The sequence below is a fragment of the Anopheles cruzii genome, chromosome 3 (assembly GCF_943734635.1).
Source record: "Anopheles cruzii chromosome 3, idAnoCruzAS_RS32_06, whole genome shotgun sequence".
Classification (NCBI taxonomy): Eukaryota; Metazoa; Arthropoda; class Insecta; order Diptera; family Culicidae; genus Anopheles; species Anopheles cruzii.
Genome location: NC_069145.1, coordinates 13,650,283 through 13,672,850, shown reverse-complemented (window position 1 = coordinate 13,672,850; position 22,568 = coordinate 13,650,283).

Genomic DNA, 22,568 nt, shown 5'->3' with positions numbered 1-22,568 from the left:
GTAACAGTGAAGTAATTAGTTGGTGATCATTGTTCAGCCACGGCCGGAGAGAGCGAGAGCAATTAGTGTTTTGCGGACGACCAGTGTCAAACTGGACCACAAAATGGGTGAATTTATTAACGTTTCGCGCTCGGAGGGGTACAAAAATCGAATTAATGGACACAAAATAAACGGTCGTTTGGGAATAAATCCCCGTTGTCAGGGATTTGCAACGATTTGCTGCCACGATGCAAAAAGTTGAATGTATTTCGCAGAACCGATTTTGTAAACATTCTGCACGACCTTCTTTTTTGCTGCCTCAACGCTTCGCTGCGAGTCTCCGATTCGATTGTTGGTCCAACAAAAGGACCACCACTCTTTCGTAACTTGTCTCGAAGGAAGCTCCTAATTGCCCCTAATCCGGTTTCGCGTTTGTTGAACCGTAAAAGATTGCGACTGAAGAGGAAAACATTATAAAATAAAAAGAGCCAGCAGTGGGGGGAAAAAAAACCACAACCTCATCGCCGTCACCGGGAAATGCTAACTGTCGAAGCGACGAAGAAAAATGATTCAAGTCTCACCCAGAATCTTCATTGGGTTCTTTTTTCTGATTCCACCCGGCAAGATGAGAGTGCGTAATTTGGGGGGGTGATGCCCAGCTTACGGATTCCCCGGGGGTGGGATTCACTTTGTTCTTCTTTCCACATCAACATAACGATCACAGAGCCTGTTCCACCGAGCGTTACGAGATGCGTTCCGAGATTCTGCAAGATGGGCCAAGTGCCGTCAGCCTAATCATCCGGAACGACACCGGAAACAACACCGGAAAGCACTTCTTGCCGGAAGTCGCGCGTGGCGAAGCGTCGATCGCTGTCATCCGGACTTTCGGTAGATTTAATAATAGCACCCACGGTGGAACCGATCCTTCTCGGAAATCGTCCCGGTGTCCCGGGGCGGCCGGTCTGTCAACAGGAACTTTCCCGCCGGTGTGAGCATGTTCGATGAATTTGGGCGTAAGCAATTGTTGCAATATAAATGAAGCATGATGAATCTGGAGGTGTCTGGAGCGCGTGACGTTCGTTCGTGACACAGAAAACATAGCGCCCATCTCATTAGTCAACCCAGAGTGGGCGCCAGGGTTCCAAAGTTCGTGCGATGGACATGATTGATAAACGCATAAAAGTTCTCGGCTTTAATTGCCTCCGCGTGTCGGCAGTGGGCAGGTGCACGCTGATGAGGGGATTGTCGCGATTGTCCTTTGCTTTGTCACTACTATTGATTCACCGCACTGGTCGTTGACTCACTAATGCGGTTCACGGCGCGTGGTGGCACTTACGAGTAATGCACGATGGCGTCTACACATTTATGAAACTCCAAATAGCCAGCTGGCACTTCAGAAACTTTTCGAAACCATCCAAATGGGATCCACTGGGGCGTAGAACCATCTAGAGCCATGTTGGTTGAACCTCGGGGAAAGCTTCAATAGAAGACTGTTTCATTTCGCTGAAAAAGGATCTCGATGGATCCGCGGACAACAATGCTTCGCCATGAGTCACGAGATTCCCTTGATGTCCCGGCATCTTTCGTGGTAGTTGTTTTGTATGCTCGAGTGCCCAAGTGAGTGCAAAGCGAACTCACTGATGCCAATCATAGACTCACCCCGCCAAAAAGGTGCCGTGCCGTGGTTTGTAAATCAATTATCCACCCCAAACGTACACAGGGCGGCGCGATGGTCGACACGCTCAGCATAATCTGTGCCACATTATGCGCGAAATTGACTGTGGGATGGTGTTTGTCTGCGTGTTGATACTGTTGGGCACCGTGTTTTCACGGCGCATTTGCTCTTTCGGCCCCGCGATTAACTCGCGACTCGCGGGCAACAAAAGTTCGAGTCTCGAGTTTCGCGCGAAACAAAATTAACTCGCCAACTTCCGCCGCGCGGCGCCAAGCGTCGTTTCGCATACCAAAAATAAGGGGCCCTCTCCCAGAAGCGGATAACGGTTTTAATGGTTCGCCAAAGTTTTATATCCCTTTCATTCCGAGGGCGACTCGCGCTCGCGGATCAAACTGTGTCGCGGAGGTAGTTCTTTGCATAAACAATGCAAATGAGCGTTGGCGTCAGGTGGTAAGTGAAAATCTAATTTCCCACGCCAATCGGGCAAATGGATTTTCTTTCGTTCGCTCCGAACGCCGGAACATCCGGTCTCGGGATTTTTTCCGATCCCGAACCCATTCGACAATCAAACAATCGAACGATTTGTTCGATGGACGGAAGAAGTAGCCACAATTCAATCTTGAAAATGGACCTTCGGAAATGAAGCAAAACCGTCCGCGGATTTCGTTCCCAGACGAGAATCTCGTAGACAGACAGAGCCGAACAGAGCTAACGGCTTTTTACGGTCCCAACCGTAGCTACTGGATGTACTTAAAGGGGGTTTGTTTGTCGGCCGGGAATTCGAAAAACGAGAAGTGAGTGTTGGGGCGCGATGGATAACTAATTTGTTGGGTACCCTTTTTCACTGGAAACGAGAGGCCACGGAAGGTGCAAAACATCCGATTGGGAATGAAATCTCCAAGTGTTTGCGTTGCTAAAAACTTGCCCCGTCTGGTCAGCGGCAGTTGTCGGGTTGCCGGCAGTTGAATTGGATCGGCTCCCTTTGCGTCGTATTTGATGAGGGATTATTCAAACGGCCACCGCCACAAAAGCAGGAAGGAGCTTTCACCGGACCGGATTCGGACGGAGCACTGTGCCGCGCGAGATCTCCGCGCAACTTTTATGGCCCACGCAGAAAGCATCCGCCTTTCGTTTTTCGTTTACCACCGCTATGGATCGTTAATTTTGTGGCATGTCTTCCGGCAACGTGCGTCCCCGTCCTGCTGAACGCCGAAAATCCGGCTACCATGACGACCGACCACATACCGTGGAGGGCACGGAAAATAAAAACCGCAAACTTTAGACAGCCGTAACCACATCGCTTACGCTGCCGTTACCGAACCTGCCTGTCGGATGTCGGACAGCACCCGCAGCCGCGCTTTGAAAGGGCAGTAAATCAGACCCCGAGAAAGCACCCGACGATGGTCAATCCGCGGCCGTCCGCTTCCCGTTGCAGGACTATTTTCTTCCCGCAAGCAAGCACCAAATCCGCTCCGGTATCTTCTTTCCAGCGAGAACTCACGAAACACAGACACACAAACCTTTGTTCGACAGGCATTGCAGGAAAAAAAGTTATGATTTGCTATCATCAGCTAGATTTTCACACGCCGCGACCCCTGGCCATCCTTCGCCGGCGGAAACGGCTTTCCGGTTCCGAAGCGGTCCAAACATTTCCTTTCCCGAGGTGTCTGCTGCAGTAAAATTTTGGTTTTCGGGTCGCCTGAAGGCGCAACCGGGGGGACCACGGGCAGGCACGTCGATTCTGAACGCGTAAAAAGTATATTTACTTTTCGCCACTCCCCCCCACCAGACGTTGGATGGTGGCCCGACTTTGAACCGGTTGAGCCCGGAATTGACGCCCCTCACGGCGAATTATGTGGATTTGTTACGGGATGGAACCAGAGCAAGAGTCACCGTCGCCGAAACAAAGTTTGGGAAGCAGTGGCAATCTAATGAACGCGTCCCGGAACGCGGTAGGGCACCCCGTTCGCTTTTATGGCAATCCGGATTACGGTACATCCGGGACTAAATTTATTGAGCCGTCTCCAGGTGGCCCACCAGGCGCCGGTAAGCGTCCCCAAGCGGACGATGCTTTAAGATGGAGCGAATGAAACGCGCAACAGAAAGTTCCTGCACAAGCCAAGCGAATGGCCAAGCGAACTGAGCTTAGCAGAAAAGTAACTCAGTCTGTGTGATTCAAGCGCCCGAACGGCAAACCTCTAGATCAACTAAACTGCAACTCGATAATAGAAATGCAAATTGTAGGTCTTGAGCGGAGTCAAAGAGCAAATGGGCCATGGAGTGACTTTTCAACCCCGTTTATGGAGCACACAAATTGAAGGATTTTCCACGCAACCGCTCCGAACGGTCTCGGAGCGCAGTCATCGACACATTGAGCGGTTCATCTGGAAAAGATTTGTTTCTTCATCAGCAATGTTTCGGCCACAAGTGTAGTGTAGCGTCTTGTGGTGCACGCAGCACAAACGGACACTCGACAATATGGTGCGAACAGACAGAGCATCTGTATTCCCGGTGTGTCCCATCGGGAGACGAATCTGCTAGTAATTGATTTGCATTCGGATGCAAATTCGTGCAGAGTGCACATCAACCGAAAGGCGCAGTACACGGGCGCCCAAGCCCAAGGACCGCATCCCGCACCGGGACCGATGCGAGATCGATGCGAGTGACAAAAGTGGAATATGAAATGAGTGCTCCATCAGCACGTTTAGCAAGTTGTTGCAGCATGAATTTCACGAGCGCACGTCAAAAGGTCGTATGGTCGCACGGATTGACAATCCAGCAGAACAGAGGATCTGGTCTGGGGTTGTGACACGCCACCACAGTTACCGCTACTCCCTCGGGGGGCCGTTTCGATGTATAATCGGTTGGATTGTGGCGCGATCTTGTAGCAATAGCGATAGAACGGTGCGACACGCATGCATCCGAATCCAGCTTCATCAGGACTCGGTTGAAATGGAGTTGGGGAAAAGTTTCTCCATCGGATTGAGAACGTTCAAAAGCGTAGTATGAATGGCGTTGTGGTACTTCTTCTATACCTCTACTACATCAAATAAACTTCTGAAACCGAAACTGAACTGAAGCTGAAACTGAATATGCAAATTCCCTACATCAGTCATCAATTGCTATGTAATGTTGAGCTGTAAAATAAACGAGTTATGTTAGAGGTGAGAAATGCAAACAACCGTTCCAGTGCTGCTTAACGTTCCACCAACGTTCAATTGCATAAATCTGAAGCAGAAAGCAATCCCAAGAATCCCATCAGGAAGGGAATTTACCAGGTAGTTGAAGGACAGTGCAAATACTTTAACGGTTCAGAGTTTCCGATGGACATCCGTTTCAAGTTGAACCATCCTTCCAGACCTCATTACCAGTCGGTGGATTCCTTTTCAGAGGCGTCGTTGGATGCACTGGCAAATGAGCCGCAAGCTGACAAAAAGAGCCTTACCACCGCTCTATCAGTCCTTCCTCCATTGTGCAAGTAATTCTCGACATAATCACAAGCCAATCATAAGCGTCTGGGCGTGTAGTTCGTTCTCGTCAAGACGACAGCGGGATTAGCGGGATCCATTCCGGGGCGCGATTACTGGAGCGCACCAATGAACTGCTTGTCACCGCACCGCAGCCAATTAGCAATTCATCACTTCCTGTGCGCAAGCAGTCAGCAAGGAATTAGATGGCAAGTACCTAAAGCCATTAAAGTGTAACTGCCTGCGGAGAAAATCTCCTTTAGCTGTAATTCAATAAATACATTGCTTAAGGAGTGAAAAGTAAGTTCGTGAGAAACGGACTCTTCTCAGAACGGTTTATTTTATTTCGTCTTGTTTCTTCGAAAGATTATTAAAGATTAAGGTTAGAATGACATACCAGCAGCAATAAGCCATGCTCCGGGTTGTGCCACTCCAGCAAGCGGATCGGATCGTTGGGTTGATTTTAATTTGATTGGCCATAATGTAGCCCGCATCAGCAAATCAGAGCCCCAGGTGAAACGCAAAGTCTAGGATCGACCACACCGATGCTATTACTTTGCAACCGATCATTGGATAACATTATTATTTGATAGCATAACGTAATTTGCCTTGATTGATTGAGTTAAGCCCGCCAGTGTAGGTCCAACATGCCCTAGGAACCTAAAGCTCTCTCTCTCTCTCTATCTCCGTCTCTGAAAAAGCATGCCTGCAACCTGCCGTGACATGCTGCGGATTCAAAACAGGACATTCGCCACACGGTACCTTCAGGATAATCCTTGCCGAAAGTACTGGCGTCTCAGAATAAATTCACCGCAGGCACACGGTATGTCAGCTTTAAAAGTTGTAGTTACAGTAAAAGTAGCAAGAGAGCCTTACATCGACCGAGTTACTTCGCTCGACGCATTTCAATTATAAAGTGCACTTTGGCATCCTTCTGTGTCGTTATTCTTCGCTCCTCTTCCGAAGCTCGTTCCTCGTTCGTGCCCTTGAGGACGAGGACGCTCTTCTTGGCTATTTTCCAACCGAGCCCAGCAAACCAAATGCTCTGGGTTGTGGTCAGCACCATAAATCTCTCGTCCAGCAACACGTCGAGCCGGTCACCGGGCACGGCCGCCGGTGGGTGGGTAAAATATCTATGTAATCGAACATTATCGACAACGTATCGTTCGTCGTTGCCCTTGGATGTTAACAAGCGACCGACCTCTCGGGGCTCATGTCAGCGCGCACACACACACCAGAAGCCAGCTCCGGCCGGTGGGTGTCACGTGCGAAAGCTTTCAATCTGCTGAACGTGTCTGCAAGGTCCTGCTGGTGGCCAGCGGTTTCGATGCGCCCCCGGGAACATCATCGATCATGTATCTTACTTAGATTAAGGGATACAGCAAGGAGGCCAAACATTGCACGCGGTCACGAACGGTAATCGCAAAACAATCGGTTAAACATACCGTTGGAGAATGTTTGTTTGGAAGGAAGTGCGTAAGCGCCATTAATTAACATTATACGGTTAGAGCAACGCTCGATAGCACTAAGATTTGGAGCGGATCTTGGATTAAAGTGGAAAACTTGACAACGGCATGTAACAAACCGCTTACCAAGCGACCAAAAAAGAAGAGGTGATAAAAGTGAGCGACCGATAATCATTATTGAACCATAATCCGTTAAACAAACTGCGCAACAAATAATGGACTTCCGGAACGACGCAAAGTGTCGTTCCTCGTTAAGCGCGCGTTGGCTACATGGCTCAGGCTTGCTACCTAACGCCCTCGTCTGCGGTTCACGGCGCTGCACTTTCCTACTCCGGTGCACCCCGCCTCAGCCGGTTGGTTGTAAATTATGCGTGATGGCATGAAACATGCACTATGGCCCCCCGCCTCGCCCGGCCCCGGACCCGGCAAGTATAATGGAGTGTTGCTCGGGAGCGTCACTGTGTCCGGGACTGCCCTGTCCTCAGCCGGGTGTGGAACGTGAAAATGTCACCATGAAAAATTGAGCAAATTGCGCTCGACCGCCAGTGGCCAGTGCAAGCAACAGGGCGCCGATGCAAGCACTTTATTGATGACCGAAATGGGACATTTTATCACGCTCGCCATTATCAGCGGGACCGTCATCCTCACGACTACGGCTACGAGGACGCCGAACGTCACCATATTCAGCGTGAGTGGGAGAAATAAACAAGAAAAAACGGAGGGATTAGTTTGCTCACTCGGCAATCACTGGTGCCATTCAAAAGGACTCAAGATGAAAAGCAAAATATTGAAGATTATTTGCCAACAATATTACACAGTTTCAATGGCGTTTCGTTCGCAAAAGGGCGGTTTGCTGTACGATGTCTTTTGTTTCAATTTCTGATCTTTTCCAGGGAAAATTTCCGACGTTTCCAGAGCCACACTTCCAGGAAGCTGTTCCGCGTTGTTGACGCATAACCTCCGTTTGTCAATGTGTTCGTGGTACAATCATGCTCTTTTCCAAGAAAATAGACTATCAATTGAACCGTTTATATTGAGGAAAATCATTGTGATGCGGAGTGTGCCCTTTATGCACATGTTGATCATGTGAAGGAGGGTTCAATCAGTCCATGCAATCAGTTGCATCTCTTATGGCAATAACAGAAATGTGACAAACAATGGACTAGAGCATCGGGGAGTGCTTTACGGTGTCATACGATGAGCTTATTTGTGTCCGATTGTTTACTTTGATGATAGCTGTAACCTTTTCGGAATACATAATGCATCTCACGAAGGTATCCGATAGCCCGTTAGTCAAACAAACCAGCGTGTTCGATATCACTCACTTGAACTTCTTCGATGTTACTTTTCCCGGCTCAGATTTGATTGCCGACATTATTGTACGCTAAACAACAGTTGGAGGACGAATTGATGGCTGCTGTCGAACATTTGTTGTGCATCATTCCTCCTCACAGAGGAATCCCAAAAGCAATTGGCAACCGTGCACAAACACACACACACTTAGTGTAATAAAATCAAATATCTTCATTCTATGTAACTTCTCGAACACGCTTCAAGCTGGGGAGCCGTTCATCGATTAAAGATTTAATGCAGAAGCTCACATATACCCCCTCCGAGGACCATTCTCCGTCGAGACTCCAGCACTAACCTACCTACCACTGAAGCCACTTCCGCACTGAGGTTCACCTGTCATCAGTGTCAGGGTTTTTACGATCTCGGTTTACAGTTGCTCCTTCCCTGGAGGGGGAACAGATTATAAGCAGCCGACGTCACTCAAATCGCAGCAAATGGATTCAGCACCCGAGGAAGCGGCAGAACTTGTGACTCAATCAAGGGACGATGAAGACGATGAAGACGATGCTATTTTAACGCCGCACGGCTCTCTCGTGCCCGTGGTTATGTAAATCATTCCCAAACCTTGACGTTCGCGAAAATCTTGTAAACAAGATTTTTTTTTCGCTCTCACACGGAATTGTGTTAACTTTATTAGCGAAACTCACTTGGCTCCGCTCGGGGGTTGGAAACGGAGCGTTTGGGATTTTTAGCGCACCAAACCGCGAGCCACCTGCGGGCCGAGAGGGGACGAATAAAGTGGCCATAATGAGGGCCATTTTTTGTCGGCTTTATTCCGTTTACTCGATAAAACATACACCGGAGCGGAGCCGGAAAACATACACCGTTTTTGGTGGGAAAACAATTTTTTGGGATGCCTGCCGTTGGAGGACCGTTTTCCACACTTCCCATTAGAAGGTCGGTTCCAGGCGGAGGGCAGAGAACCGAGGCACCCGGGGCGGGTGGAACAGAAATTAATGCGCTTGTTTGTTTACATAACGATGCTTCATTAGCGTAGAGGGTACCACCATCCCCACAGATCCCCGTAGATCATTACCAGCGACGATCAGCGATCATGACTTCAGACTACATACGTCTTTGAAAATTATTTAGCAACAGTGCCCGAAACAAAACAACCGTAGGAACGAGGATCGCAAACATAAAAATCCTTCACTCAAACAAACGCGCCAGCGAGTCCGGATGGTCCGACCGAATCGGTTACAACTTCGCCGGCCTCTGCGCCGTGTTGCGTATACAGGCGGTGCGAGGAAATTCACCAAAAATATATATATTCCCCGAGGGCGACCATGGCACCTTTTCGTGTTTGGCGCAAGACGTTCGGCACCGCGGGGCCCTTCGCGGCCGTCACCGTCCACCGTGCGCGCACCTTCGCGTATTACGCGTTAATGTCGCCGACTGACAGTTTTTCGTCACGGATTCATCCATCCACAGCTTGCGAGTTAAGCCCCAGGCCGGCCGACTCGAGTGCGGACTGCAAGCAGCGTGGTAGTGATGGTCAGCGTGGGTATTTACGGCATCAACACAACAACACCTTCAGCTTCTGCACGCGGCGCTGCGCCCGTCCACCCGGCAGGTTTTTTAGTGGAAGCAGATGCGGCTTTGGCCACCATTCAACCCGACCCTCAGTGAAGCGGGCCCTATAGTAGAGGATTGGTTGAAGACCGCGGGGGGAACGACTGGCGGCAGGCGGTAATATGTTACCAAAATAACACACCCAACGGGCGGCCATCGACCACCAGCGACGGTGAATGTCGTGTGAAGCTACTTGTTGTCTTTCGCCCGAGAGCGCTGCTGTTCTTTTTATGTTTCACTTTCAATGTTAACCATCGGCATTGTTTGGCTTTTAGTTTTTTTTTTGCTGATATTAACTTAATTATTTCAATCGTTCGAATTCCTTGGAGGTTGAGGACCCTTTAACGAACGTTCGACACCTCAAAGTAACTGATTCACTGTTTGTAATATTGGTGAATGTAAACGCCGATTCGGAGTATTCGGAGGGCCACAATAAATTGAAAAACCAGCCTACAGATAACGAATAAAACTGTCGGCTCCTTGCCGAGATCCACTTCAGGACTTTGAAGAAGCCGTTTTTGCCCTCGCGTCAAGTGCGCGGAAGCTGCCTCGTTTTCCGGTGTGTTTTGTTCCAAGCTGCCGCCTGTCTTCGGGCGAAAGCCACCATCTTAAAGAGGCACATAGCGGAATAAATTCACGCACTTACCCGCGACGACGACGACAACACCGGCATCTTGTATTCGTTTCCGTCCGTCGCCTCGGAGCCGGAGGGCTGAGAACAAGTTCGCCGAAACCGACTTTACAACGCGATTGTTTTATTTACCGTGCCGTGTTTTTGCGATCTCTTTGCCGCCGTGCGGTTTTCTGCTCGACTCAACGTGTACAACACGACACCCTTGGGCTGCTGTTGCTGGGCTGGCCGGTTGTTGTGTTGGAACTGTGATCGGATCGCGCCGTAGAATTGCTAAATTGCTACGACAGGCTTCCGCCCACCGCCTTGGGGATGACGATGACGATTCGTGCTGAATGGTGCTCGAAAGCGATTTCTTGTGGCGCGCACGTGACTCGAGAATCTTGCCGGGGGTGACCAACCAGCGACGGTTTGGGCCAAACGCCAAGACCTTTGGCTCTCGGAGCCATCATTTTTCCTTGTTAAGCTGCGCTCTCTCCCTGTCGAACCGGCCACCAGCGGCCAGAAGCCGTTGGTGCCATGCCGTTTTATCAACAGCAAACTATCTTGATAATGATTCCGACACGTCTGGGAACCGTGCCGCATCGCAAAACACGACCCTTGCACTTTTCGAGACACACAATCGAAGCCCAACCGACATCTGATCGTCTCGATGTAATCGGTGCGGGTCTTTAGGCAACTATAAAATAAACATTTCGTGGCGTGTGGCCACACGTCGTGAGATTTGTTCTGCCATAATCGAACACCATTTTTCGGTGGCAGTCGGTTTTTAGAGCGGGACACAAAACACTTTTGGTTCCACATTGATCCTGCCGCCGTCCTTCCAAACCACGTCATCGCGTCATGGGAAAACCATCGGGATTCGATTACACTCCGGACCGTGATGAATGGCAACAGAGCCTGGGCCGGTGCCTCTGGAGCTTGGGGCCACACAAAACTCCCATGACGATAGTGTGTTGCGTAGGCGAAAGGGAGAAATTTGAAGTTGAAGGAACCGAGGAGCCCGAGCTCCGCAGGCCGCACGTACCGGCGGTTCCGCTTTGGCTTAACATCATTTTTCATCAATCCCATTGCCCGGGCCCTGAATGAAAAATGAAGAAATAATTCATGTGTGAAGATGAAATATTTCGTTCGCTGAACGCGCGCCGGCCCCGGAGCCGGTCCTGCGGCCTCTCGCTTCCGGCGCATTATTGTTCCGGTTTTCCACGAGGTGCAGCCAAGTTGCGGGATCGTTTAGACTATTCACACAACTTTAACTTGGCCATTTCAGGCAAGTGCGCCGCGTTCCTGAAGTGGAAGGGTTCATTTTACAGATTAAATTATCTGGCCTGTTCAGGGACGGTTGGGACGGAACAGTTGAAAACTGCATGATCATCGCACGGCACGGCAAGCGTTTGTGTGTTGGAGGAATTGTAAATGTAATTGCTAGTCAGTGCTACGCTTTCGAGTTTCGCATCGCCCAAGCCATAGTGAGTGAGGGGAGCGTTCATGTTCATACTCGTGCCTCAAATTAAGGTTGACAGGTAACGGATTTATTAACAAGAATATTGCTCGATGATAAGAGAATAGTATTCCAGAAAGTTTAACTCTATAATTTGGCAAGAACGATGTAGAATGATAATTTTATGGCGCTTTTAAATATACCAATCTAAAAATTCCGTTCCATAAACCATAATATTGAATACTTGATCATAAACTTGACAAACAGCAGAACACCAAACTTCGAATCGAGTGTCCTCGAATCAAGCCAATTGTTTCCGTATTTACGCAATAAATCACAATGCCCGGACACCCGCTTCAGCGTGCGCAAACGATTTGTCCGTTGTTGTTGCGCACTCCAACTAGAGGTGTTGCGTCCGCCGTCGTCTTCACACGCATGTGTCACACAAGTGGTCCGCATTATTTCATTTGTCCAATTTTGATAAACCTCGCCACGGCGGGCCCCAGGAGAGAAGGTGGTATCGTTTGCATGCTGGCGGCACTGCATACACCGCTTCCGATCTCTTCCGAAGGAGATATACTGGGCCCGTTGATTAGATTTGCTCGAAGTCCGTCCCCTGCCGCAGGGGAGTTGTCCGAGTTGAATTCATTTCGTCCAGTCAATTGACACTAAACATTGTTGCCGTCTTTTCGAAACCGGCGACGATGTCCGGATCTTTTGACAGCTAAATATACGAACGACGGCGATCCGATGCTTGACGCCCTGGAGACCAGGCCGGAAACGTAGACAGTTTAGCTCTCGCATGTTTGCACTCGCCCATTAGGTTGGCTCATCAGCAAACCCTTGAACGTTTGATGGTTATTACCTCGCTATCACTTAATTGACGGCCGGCACGTATCTGTATCATTCAAACGGACTCTGTTTCGAACGGAACTCTGTGATGGTTGGGTTTTGGGGGGAACATTTAGACAGGGAAATATGTTTGCTGTCCACGGGCTACAGGACACATTTGCCGATTGCGTATTTCGTGCAGGGTGTTGACCTCGATAAACATTTCAGATACACCGGTTGCCACCGCATCCATGGGATGCCTCCGGGGAAAGCGCTATCATTTCCAAGCAAATAATGAACCCGCAAACTGTGTGCCACGTGTCGCAATTATGTGTGCCACTGTTCCAACAACCTGTTAGCCTTCGGTAAAATGCGACCAAAAATGATTGAATTAAATAAGATGGAATGTGGCCCGCGTAGAACGACGTAACAGATTGAATGCCACCGTAATTGGGATGAAAATGACAAAAAAGAATAGCCCAACAGTAAAAAAAACCTCGCGAGTGTGTTGGAAACCATAATAACATTATGCACTGCATTTTTGCGAGACAGTTGCGTGCGACATAAATTAACATTATGTCGTCCACAACCGGTGCGCTTGTTTGTCGGTGAAGCGTGATTACGGATTTCCATCACGAATTAACGCCTGGACACCGGGAGGCATAATTTGTAACCATTTTGTTGCACAATCCATTGCCGAACCGAACTTTGCATTTCAATTTACAATACAATCGACTATCGCCCAAAAAAGTAAGCCGAGCTTTAAACACTCCACTTTCTCTCCAGCTCACGTGGCTTGCGTGTGGCGAATCGTGAATTGCAATTGTGTTGTGCCGCTGATTGCATCCGGAAAAGTTCAGAACCACATTTTTGCCCGGGCTCAACATGCAACACTTGGCATTGGAAAGCCCAACGAACATTGCAAAGTTGTTTTATCGATGAAAAACGATTTTCTCCAACAATCACGAACGTTAATGAGTCTGAAGGGGCGCTTTAGCATACGCTGCCACTGCACGCCCTTCGCACGGAAAACCCCGGGCCAGCGTATGGTGGCAATCAAAGAAAGATTGGTTTGAAAGCCAACCTGTCACTGACTGTTGGCCATACCATATTTTAGCCCTTAAATTACCTTCATTTCATCAAATTACCTATTTCTGACTTCTGTGCTAGAGCGCCCAACCCCCGGGAAAGCTCTGACGCACAAACCGTTCGTTGCTAATCGGTGCGCGATCATGTGTGGAACGAAGAAAAGGGCCTGCAGCGGTAACTGTGCTATCTGGTCCCCGGATTTTCTTCGGCGGGACATTTGGAAACATTGGCGACATTGGCGACGAGAAACAACTTTCTAAAACCACCACCACGAGACCGACCATCGCATAGCTGCCCTGCCGTCTTCCGGTGGCTGGTGCCAAACACTTTTAAGCCGATGTGTTGCGGAAGATAAAGTTTCCTGTTCCTGGCCACGGCGTTCCCAACTTCCGCCGGAACTGCCGAACCGACTGTCGGAATGTCGTTCCGAATCCAATAACAACCTCACAATGCGTCAACCCCTCCGGCCGTGCTGGCGAAAAGTTTTCCGACTTTCCTTTTCGTCACACTCGCCGAGGATCGCTGATTTAATCTCGCATCGGCCTCGCCTTGGCCCTAGCCCGGACCGCGCAACGCTGAAGAAGATAATAACACTACTCGACGACCCGCGTAGAGATCCGGCATGCGGTCCCCGTGCGCCCCGAGTGGATGCGGAAGCGTATGCTCTACAGGTTTACGGTCTCGGTCCGCTCCGAGCCACTTATAACACTTTATCTGTCCCATGTGACACCGTTTCGAAACGAATTTCCATAATCTTTCTATCCGAGCCGGGTGGTTGAGTGGTTCCCAGTTTGGTTCCCTGTCCCTTGAACCAATTGCCCACGTGAGGACTTTTGTGTCGCCATAAAATTTGTCCAAGCACGGGCAGAAAATTCAATGAAAGGCATAAAAACTTATGGGGGAGCGAAAGCAAAAAACAATAACAGCTGCTCGTTGGCAGATGGTTGCCGGTGTCCCGATGCCGGGGGTCTTGATGACGTCGGTTGGTCGGAAACCGGACCGGAAACTGTGTGCCATATTGCAAGCTTCATCCCGTTCTGCAATTACTGAAGATAATTTTATTGAAGAAATGGGCGAGAAGCGGTCGAGAAAAATACTCTACCCGGACCTGGTGGCCTGGTGCGTGGGCCGCTTTTGGTCCAGATCCGGGCGAGCGAAACAGATGCATCCTAATCCGTCATAACAAATTCATCGCCATTTGGTCCGGCTTGTCATAAAAAAGGGGTGGCTGATTTATTGCGCGCCGGCCAACGCCCGGCCCGGGAAGATTGATACTCTTTTCGCAGCAGACGTTGTGCCGGGCAAATCTAGCCGATCTTTCTTCCTTGCCAAGGGTACATATGCTGGCACTGTTCGGCTGATAGAAATGCAAGTGAAGCAAATGACGGTATTTCCTTAAACTATTGTAATAACATCGTTGAAAATACTGTCGCCCACTGCGAGGAAACTTTCCGAGTGAAAACCTATTGCAATTAAGAAGTGGCCACCCGTAAGAAGTGGCCACTAATAGCAGGTAGAAAAAGCGACCAGCGGTTGGCTTAGGTTATCATTTTTCAAAACCCATGAGCGGTTTGTTGAAATCTCCTGATGTCAGCAACGGAACTCTCTCCGCACGATGATCGTCAATTGTGGTTTTTTACGAAAGGATTACTGTCACCGGTCCATTTCACCGGTCGGTGATGCTTTTCATTTCCTCCCTACTTACGGGCCAAATGAAATGGACTTCCGTAAATGGCGGTGCGGAGGGCGTAAGTAGCTTCGTAAGATGGAATTCCGTTTTGTGTGTGTGTGTGTCGGTAAGGGTGTTCCAACGGCCAGGGAGCGCGAGTGGCCAGACTTCTTTCGTCAGCAGTTCTGGCAGGATAAGAAGGTTACCGGAGCAATTGGGGATTTCGTTTCGGATTAGCTTTCCGGAACCGCAAAACTGGCCAAACATCGACCAAATGGCGTTCTGCTGCTTCACTCCGAACGAAACCTTTGATGTTGTTCCGTGTGATTATGAAAGCCACTCTAAATGCAAGATGTTGACTCACCAAATCTATGGACCGCTAACGTTCGCTCCCTTCCAGAGTAGCGCTGCCAAACAACAAGCAACTCTGAAAATTGTTTAAAACATGAATCTCGATACGTACCAGAGAACGATTGTATGATTTTTAAACAGTGTTTGCTCTTCACATGCTCCTTTGGCGACACACCCTCAACGATGATGTAATGCTGTTATTTAATGTAGTTGTTGATTTATGATATTATGCTCACTCTACTTTTTGCCCACCAAACATCAGCAATTTCAGTTTGTTTTACGCTGATCTAAACGTTGTACTAAAAAGAAATGGTTTTCAAAACTGTTTCCAATGCTGTACTAAAATGCATTTGACACTGATTATGGCACTGAATGGCAGCAACATTCGATTGCTATGTTTGCTAGATTGATTCTGTTACCATGGATTCATGCAGAAATCTAAAAGGAACCCCACATTCACACTGAATAGTCAATCGAAACGTGTCCCCGGACCATTCTCAAACTTCCATCTCGGGTGTGAAACAAGTTTTCTCATCAATGTGTTGAAACAAGAACAGAGGATAAGAAAAGAAGACCAACAAAGGTTGGTCAGTCGAAAATGTGTTTTCTCGAGTAAAACATACCTTAGTATGCGGGGTCAAGAACTGTGCACACCAAAGCCATCACGAACTCTCGAGTTCTCGTGCGTCCAGGTACGAGATTTGAAACACGGATGGGTGGATTAAAGGTCGTTCCGGTTGGGAATATTTGTTACGGGCTATGCAAATTTTACCATTTGCCCTCGGACGGGTCGGACCTGGCCGGTTCGTCGAGCGTCAAGTCAAGTCAACAGTTCAACCACACCGAGAAAAAAACGGTTTCCTCTTTAGGAAATGGTTTTTACCTTAACACAGGTTGTAGACACAGGATACTGGCTATCACACACGGATTAGAAATGCAAAAGAGAGCGTGCATCCTATAGAGGTTTCCCCACGGTCGGAACCAACCACCGCCAAAATGAGCGTCCGTCTCACGTCGGCTTAATTCTTTCAACAGATTAAATTGTAACTGACCCGAATCCGCCTACCTTTACGTTTAAGGCTACGCAGATGAGAGCAGCAAACGAGGAAAAAAGCTGCCTACAACGGGAAGTCGCTTTTCAAATATTAATCTTCAGCGGGCCTCGCATCTTCACGGGACGCCACGTTGCCACGTCGAAGGCGCTTCTCGTCATCACATGAGAGAGCAAATGTCGCCAGGAAAGTCTCTCCACTTCAACTGAAGTGGACCGTTCTTGATGGTGGAAAAGCCCCATAAACAACATAAAAAAACGGTACACGGAGTCCCTCCGTACCAAACGTGGCCCGACAGGAAAGAGACACACCGAGAGAGAGAAGGACCGCGAATCGAACCCCAAAAAGGACACATCAATGTCAATCTTATAAAATTTAATATTTCTTTTATGCGTGCGCTTTCCATTTCTGCACATAATCCGGCCGACGAGCCGTGTATTCTGGTACTGAATCGCATTATGGAACTTTCCTGCGATGGCTGACAGCCGGAGCTCAGCCGCTCGGGATCGTAAGAATATGACCCTGGAAATGGACCCCGATTCAAGGTACCTTTTTCTCTCTCCCGTTTTCAGCTCACATCCACACACGCTCGCGCCTTCGTTCCTTCGTTGACTTCATTGTTAATTGCCCGCCCGTGTTTTAGCCGTGCAAAGTGGAAAACGAAAGCTGCAATTTAACAATCGCACGATTGCCCGGGAACCGGCCGGTCTGTCGGTGAAGGAAATGAGAAAATTCCGAGTGGCGCTTTTGCAGGCTTGCAGCTTTCCACTTGTAAATCCTTTCCGGTATTCTGCCGTGGGTTGATGGAATTCCGGGCGATCAAAGAAACTGCGCTTCGTACTGTAACTAGCGCGGGACTGCGTCTGGCCGCGAGGGTTAACGATGCGTTACTGCTACGCTTCCACTTGCCCAGTTTACAATTAGTAAAGGGGCGAAATATGCACTTTGAACTATCCACCAGATTACGGTTCACGGTACGGTTCTCTTTTTTCCGTCTTTTGAATGGCTTAAGCTGATATCCTGGAGGATGCCGGAGCAATCGAATCATTAGCAGAGTCTGCCCGTTCTGTGCAGTTGTACTTTGGAAATATAAATTTGCTTTTTAAGTGATGACGCACTCCTTAAAAGCGTTCACCAGCAAATACCTGTCCCGAAAGGTATGCAAAATGCATTCGAGCGAGCGCAAAGATTGGAGCGAAATATCCAAATGGGCAAACGTTCCATAACTGAGTGATTCAAACTGAAGCCTCTTAGGAGCCTTAGGGGTCCCGCGAACAGGTGATGAATGATGAATGACGTCAAAACCACCCATACGACCGAGCGACACAACCGCCATTGTTGGTATTTAATCACCATACCAAATGATGCCATCTTTACGGGAAACCACGCGAACCGCACGAAACCTCTCTCTGACGCGGTCCTTTTGTTTTTGAGTGCGATTTTATGCTCCGTTGCAGTTTTTCGTGTTCCACAATTTTCTATCGCCCACCATAGAAAGCAAAACCCATACATTACGGTGCGCTCATTTCTAATTTCCCAAATGTGGAAGCGTTCCAGTGTAAAGCGGATCGGAAATGCAACGCTCCCGTGGGCATCCCGTGCGAAATGCGAGCGAGCTTTTGGGTTGCGAGCTTTTTGGGTTGGAAAATATGCGAAACGGAGCCAACGGGCACCGGCTGCCGGTGTTAAGTGCAGCACCGAGATAGTTGGCCGCTGTGCGTCATCTTTCCACACCACATACGGGGTCATGAATCGTGCATGGATCGTGCCGCAGGAAAAAAGAAACTGTCAAGCGAAAGGCAAACTATGAACCATTTTTTAACATTACCGTTACGGCAACGGCGCTGACCCGAGCTCGGCCCCTAATCCGACGGAAGGATGATTACCAAAGGCGGGGAGGCGAACGTCGTCGACGACAGGAGGAAACGAATCCCGTGGCTCTTGGAGCGTAAGTGCGGAGCGGAGTGTACCGAACGGACCACAATGTGTTTGGTTTGCTGCAGCCTGAGTGCTGCTTTAAACTGTACACTTTATTCGACTCTCGGCACTGTCGCCGAATGGCGTCTCGTGCGCTCACGCTGCGCACCTAAAGGGATAGCGCACGGGGACCATATTGTTCCCTACTTTACGACAACTCATTTGGCTCGGCAATAGAAAGCCCTGGCAGCATTTGAACCTCCAACAATGGTTCAAATGCTTACCGGAGACGCTGAAACCCTACGTTACGCCTAGCGCTTAGTGCAGGGTTCCTTCAGGTGACACAGCTCGCCCAGAAACCCGACCCGGTGCTTGGTGGACCGACCGAAACACCACAAGATGGACCGAGTTTTCCAAACACGAAATTCGAAAGACACTGACACCGACAGTCGTGGAAAGGCAAATCCTGCCAAGATGGAACGGTTCGTCATTCAATTCCATTTCTCAAGAGCATTCGAGAGCGCTCGATGAGATGGAAACTTTGGTTGATCCCCTAGCAGTGATCCTGTGAATGGTGTGGGCTGCTTCCTGAAGTGTAGAAATATCTTCTGACACCATTTAATACGCATTAGTGCGGGTGTGTGAGCTTTGGGGAAGAACTCGCTCCACCACCGGGGAACGGTTCTTATCGCTTGGACCTCTAGAGGGCCGTCTAATTTATTTCCTTCTTCCGGAGAGTGAATTTATTCATGCTTGGCTTAAGCTACGCGGCCTAAAATCTTAATTTTAAATTAAGTTCAATAGCTTTATTTTCATTAGTGGACGTTCCGGCAAGGAACCACCAAATCCCCCACTTGACCAAAATGGAACTAGAAAAAAACTATTCTAACTCTAGGACCGTGTCGTTTCCTATCCGTGCCGCAGATTGTACGAAATACACATTCATCGTTGTCAGCGTAAAGCAAATTGAAAAGTACGAACGGGAAACTCATCTTCCCCGCTCGAAGAAAGCAATCCAATCATTGGCCCCTTTCGATTCATAGTAGATAATCCTGAGATGACACTTTGTGGCCCAAAGTACAGAAAAGGATGTGTCGAACCAGATCATGTTTGGTCGCCCATCATGTCCACTAGACGCCATATATTTCCGTTAAAAATGGATGGTTTTTTCATGTCTTACGAACAGTTTAACTTCATTATACAACGTTCCCGTACAGTTTGTGCTTCCGAGAAATGGAAGAAAATGTTATTTTGCGGTTGAAACATTAATTCCGTTGGAGTGCACTTTACTGGATTAAGGGACGTTTACTTCGAAGTCTCCCATCCCGGATGTTGCGACGGTTCCATTTGCTGCGACGCCACTCCGTAAAACAACACAGATTGCTGTTCGCTTTTTTAATTCGTTCTCTGCTTTTTGTTGGCGCCGATGATTCGCAGAATCATGGCGCTCGGACCACTCCATCGTGCTAACTCGTTCTTTATTGCCTCGGACGTGGTCTTGGGGATGTGGATTACCGCTTCATTCTTCCCTGGAACAGGATATCGGGCAAACATCACAAACAGCCGGACAACAATCAAGCAGCGTCACCACAACAGAAAAGGGAATTTATTAGTCGACCATCGGTGACCAGGACACTAGGCACCGGTATGGAAGTGACCGCAGTCCGATGGGTACATGAAACGGTGCGTCACAAGTGGTTCCCCGGGGGCCAGTAAATGTTGCCAAAAACCGAAAAACTGCCCAGTAACGCCGGTAAAACTCTCCACCGTCATGGCCGTGGTAGCGCTGGTGACAGATTTGAAATTTATTGCCCACAACGTGCTTCGAGGCTTCCAAGGGACCTCCGATCGGTGCTTATCTAGCAACGGCAATTCGATTTGGTCCGAACGGACCTCCGCTACCCTTGCAGAATCAGTTGTCAATCGAATTTTCCAATCGTACCGTACGGTTCGGGGCCAGCAAAATATGCTGTCACCGTGTCGAGGTCCGAGGCGTCCGTTTGGCTCGGAAACGAACAGCTTAACACAATCACCTCCGTCACCGGGGTTACTGGGCGTGGGCCTCGAATGCTCACCGTGTCACCGAGGGCATATCAAATCATGCCGCATTGCTGACCAGCCCGAAGCCACAGAGCAAACACCGAACCGACACGGTTAGTACTGGCCAGCCAGTGCGTATGGCCAGCGAAATGGATAGTAGCACTCATAACGCACGCATATCGCAATCAGCCGAAACATTGGCCACAAAACCTTCGTGCGCCAAGTTCGCCAAACGGTTCACTGAAAGGGCGGAAAACGCATAAATCCGTCAAATTACCAAGAATGGAAAACTGCGGCCCAATGAAATTGGAATGAAACCGACACGAAGGGAACGGACGTGCGGCATTGCATGCCGGGTAGTTGCGCCGTGTTTCGTGCATGCGGGTTCAAGGAGTCACCGATACGCGCAAGGACAAAGAAAATAGAACCCGACGCCGGTAACGGAGAGCCCTCTGAGTGGGCCCTTGGCCACCGATGGCGGCCTTCATGAATGGAACGGTTTCCATTTCGTTTGACAGCGAGGCCACGCACCCGGGGTGACGTTTATGCTGCTTTATTTTAAATGTTGGCCAACGGAGGAAGCAGTGCCTCGAACGTGGCCGTCGCTGTTGCACGAAATGACTCTCGGCGTGACCAAAAAAAAATAGAAAGAAAGCCCTCCAAAAGATGAAGAGATTATAACGCCCAACGTTCGGCCTCGCTTTCGGTGGTGTCGTGCTGTTTGTGTGTGTGTGTTTTTTTTTTTTGCAGCTTTTTATGCTTTCCGGTTTTTTGTGTGTTTATACTTTTTTTTGTTGGTCTGCGGCACAGTGACCACGATGTGCACGCGATAGCAGCCCGATGGGTTGGTTAGATGTTTGCCTTCTGCAGAGTCCTCACCGGACACTGTTCCATCGCTGATGACTCGTTAAGACTCCCGCCGTGCGGTCGCAGCTTTTACGGGTTGCGAGTTATTTGGTGAAATGACCGAGTGAGCGGTCCTTCTTCGGCACAGCACATTCGTCGGAAGAATCTTGTTTAAAGGAGAAAAAAAACAACTTCCAACTTCCGTCCGTTGAATTATTCGTACAAACAAGCGCAGCACAATCGAAGTTCTGCTCCAATTGGTGGCGACCGGAAAAAAATGTGAGGATTTTTGCTCACTTCCGAGCGTGATTGTTTTTTGCCACGAACGGCTCCACGCCTCGCGCTTGTTTGTCCGTTTGGCACGATAGTTAGCCTAGCGCCACTTTCGTTAATTAAATGATCATCACCGTTTGCTTTATGTTCTCGTTGGGCTCCCCACATCGCCTTCGCGTTCATTACATTTCCTGCTTCTTTGTTTTGCTACAAAAAGTTCACGTCAAAACCGCAAAACGCTAGGTTCGCCCTACGGAAAACGGTCCGACTGGTCTATGTTTAACCCAACCCAACATTCCTGCATTCGACGGTCAGGAATGCTTTTGCCAACTGTGGACTGATCGAATTAAAAGCAAACTTATCATTGCAAACCCGGAACGAGCAGCGCCGGCAACGGCACGGTGCCTCGGTTTGGTGAAGACGAAAACAGATCAGAAGCGTCACGTCTTGCCAGTCCGGAACCGGACTGGAGCATCATCGTCCCGAGCTCCGTTGTTGGGTCACCGTGTGCAGCTAAATGCTGGAACCATTTTCTGAAAGCACAAACAATTTTCGAAACTACAAAACTGCAACGAAATTGTTTAGGGTTCGTGACTTGAATTCATCGGAAACCGATCAATCGGAACGCACGGCACGATGTTGTGCAACGATTGGTATTTGATCAGGGAACTATGACTATGAGAAAATATGAACCTTATTCGATTTAGGAAGGCAGCATTCAGCGCCTTTTCATGTTACACAAAAATAGTATTAAATCTTTACTCAAGAAAGTACCCTGAGAGTACATCGTGTGGCGCATTAGCGCAATGACACCTTTCTTTCAATATCTCACGCTTTTTATCGATATTTTATGGTTTATTTGTTTTTGAGCGGCAGGTTTGTGGGTTTGGGAGAGCACAGAATTGGCCAATGGCTC